Below are 3,274 nucleotides of genomic sequence, written 5' to 3'. Positions count from 1 at the left end.
TAAATTGTTAAGACAAAGTTTAATTTAAAAAAAGAAAAGAAAAAAAGAAAGAGAGACTAATTCCACAAATAATATTCCCAAATCATATTCCAAATAATGCTCCAAGTGATATTCCAATTTAATCCAAATGTTACATAATAACCCAAAGTATCCACATAAATAACAAAAAAAAACTTAAATTAAAATTATGTAAATTTTGCAAATGATCCAAAGTGTTACACGTCTAACCCAATTTTTCTTACAGTTTAATATATCCTAACTAATCCAAAAATTCCTAATAATCCAAAACAATTACATAACTGTCAAAAAAGAGAAATTCCAAATTAAGTTTGTACATGTTACAAGCAATCCATAAGTTCATAATCCAAAAAGTCTCTGTTACATCAGAAATAATTTTATTAAAAAAATTAGAATAAACTGTAAACACAGCAGTTTGAAGCAAATTTCACAGACTCTTCCAAAAGCTCTTTTGGAAGTTCCCAATTCAAAAGTAACTCTTCAAAACTTTTCCAAAACCTATTGAATAACAGCGCCCTTTTTCAATCAATCAGCATCAACATCACTTCACCTGTAAAACCAATTCAAAATTAAAAACAGCTTATCAAATAAGCACTTAAAAAGCTGGAAAATAATTAATAGAAAGAGCAGATTAATACGTTACACAATGAATCAAAGGAAGCGCTCAGAAACACACTGCATTATCCAAATAAACAACTTTAAATCCATAGATTAATCATCCCACAAAATCTGGAAATAGGATCCAACAAGTTATCTCACAGAAACCAACATTCATGTATATAAACCACAAAATTAATTAAGAGTAACACGTTATATAAAATCCAGAAGAAAATTTCAAAGTAATCTTTTCTCTGTTAACTCCAAAGAGACACAACACAGTAGCAATTCTTCTCAAAAGCAAAAAACACAATAACAACAGCAACCGTACGATAAAGTTTTTTTTTTCAAAACCCTAAAACAGCAACAACAAACACAGCAAGAACAACCACATAGCAATTCTTCAAAAAACCTAAAACCAAAACAAGAACAGCAACAAAAGAGCAAGACCTGGTTTTCTCGGAACCCACACCAACGCGAGCACTCAGTACATCTAAGTCGATTCCTCATCACGATTCGGTGAAATCTTGGAAGAGCAGGAAATCGGAGCCGCGAGAGCACGAATCGAAGCGCATCCACGTCAGAATCGGTAAGACTTTTCTCCGCTTCGCGTTTAAACCGATTCTTTGATATTGTTGCAACCCGGCGTCGGGGATTGGTTTGTGGAATACGTAGTCACGACAGCGGAAGAGCTCGTTCGCCTCCGAGGTTAACGGTGGGTTGAGGCGCCGCGAAGATGCCGGAGTGGAGAAGACGACGTTGATTTTTTGTTCCCTACGCATCTGTGCTGAATCCGTTCCTTTTCCAACTTATGCGTGCTTCCATTTTATTTTGTTGAGGATCCGGTTTGGGCCCAAGGCCCAAACGGAACTTTTCCTTCATACTCCCCCTATATCCATGAACCCCTGGTATTTGAACCAGGAACAATCCCAGGGCCCGGTCCAAATCTTAGAACTGCAAAGTTATTAATAGATTTGGAATCTGTTGACAGTAATTAGGAGTTTAAGTAGTTAATTAATATTAATTTTAGAATCATGATTAAGATGTTACTTAGAGTTCATTTTAGTGATAATAATTTGGTGATTAGTATTAGTTCTTTTAGAATTTAATTAGAATAATTGAGTAGAACTTAATTTTTGACATTTTGTTTAGAATTTAATTCTTGGATAATTGTTGTTAAATTTACAATTATTTTAGAATTTTTAATTTAATTTAGAATGATTTTTAGAATTTTATCTTTGAAAATATTTTAGAATTTAATTAGATCTTTTTTTTAGAAATAATTGTAGATTAATTAGAATTATAAGTTGATTTAGAATTATTTTAGAATTTTTAATTTAATTTAGAATGATTTTAGATTTTAATCATTGAAAATATTTTAGAATTTAATTAGATCTTTTTTTTAGAAATAATTGTAGATTAATTAGAATTATAAGTTGATTTAGAATTATTTTAGAATTTTTAATTTAATTTAGAATGATTTTAGATTTTAATCTTTGAAAATATTTTAGAATTTAATTAGATCTTTTTTTTTAGAAATAATTGTAGATTAATTAGAATTATAAGTTGATTTAGAATTATTTTAGAATTTTTGATTTAATTTAGAATGATTTTAGATTTTAATCTTTGAAAATATTTTAGAATTTAATTAGATCTTTTTTTAGAAATAATTGTAGATTAATTAGAATTATAAGTTGATTTAGAATTATTTTAGAATTTTTAATTTAATTTAGAATGATTTTAGATTTTAATCTTTGAAAATATTTTAGAATTTAATTAGATTTTTTTTAGAAATAATTGTAGATTAATTAGAATTATAAGTTGATTTAGAATTATTTTAGAATTTTTAATTTAATTTAGAATGATTTTAGATTTTAATCTTTGAAAATATTTTAGAATTTAATTAGATCTTTTTTTAGAAATAATTGTAGATTAATTAGAATTATAAGTTGATTTAGAATTATTTTAGAATTTTAATTTAATTTAGAATGATTTTAGATTTTAATCTTTGAAAATATTTAGAATTTAATTAGATCTTTTTTTTAGAAATAATTATAGATTAATTAGAATTATAAGTTGATTTAGAATTATTTTAGAATTTTAATTTAATTTAGAATGATTTTAGATTTTAATCTTTGAAAATATTTTAGAATTTAATTAGATCTTTTTTTAGAAATAATTGTAGATTAATTAGAATTATAAGTTGATTTAGAATTATTTTAGAATTTTTAATTTAATTTAGAATGATTTTAGATTTTAATCTTTGAAAATATTTTAGAATTTAATTAGATTTTTTTTAGAAATAACTGTAGATTAATTAGAATTATAAGTTGATTTAGAATTATTTTAGAATTTTTAATTTAATTTAGAATGATTTTAGATTTTAATCTTTGAAAATATTTTAGAATTTAATTAGATCTTTTTTTTAGAAATAATTGTAGATTAATTAGAATTATAAGTTGATTTAGAATTATTTTAGAATTTTTAATTTAATTTAGAATGATTTTATATTTTAATCTTTGAAAATATTTTAGAATTTAATTAGATCTTTTTTTTTAGAAATAATTGTAGATTAATTAGAATTATAAGTTGATTTAGAATTATTTTAGATTTTAATCTTTGGAAATATTTTAGAATTTAATTAGATCTTTTTTTAGAA

General features: G+C 24.3%; 1 long non-coding RNA gene across 1 annotated transcript; it reads right to left on the bottom strand.

Moving 5' to 3' along the window:
• Positions 1-304: 304 nt before the first annotated feature.
• On the bottom strand, positions 305-1,467 carry LOC127073636 (uncharacterized). Its single transcript, XR_007785831.1, has 2 exons — positions 1,066-1,467; positions 305-568 (listed from the first exon to the last, which is right to left on the bottom strand). It is a non-coding gene; the product is annotated as an uncharacterized LOC127073636 (long non-coding RNA).
• Positions 1,468-3,274: the final 1,807 nt, after the last annotated feature.

Source organism: Lathyrus oleraceus, chromosome 4, assembly GCF_024323335.1.
Source record: "Lathyrus oleraceus cultivar Zhongwan6 chromosome 4, CAAS_Psat_ZW6_1.0, whole genome shotgun sequence".
Taxonomy (NCBI): domain Eukaryota; kingdom Viridiplantae; phylum Streptophyta; class Magnoliopsida; order Fabales; family Fabaceae; genus Lathyrus; species Lathyrus oleraceus.
The sequence above is the reverse complement of the archived record's forward strand: the minus strand, read 5'-3'. Positions and strand labels throughout refer to the sequence as shown.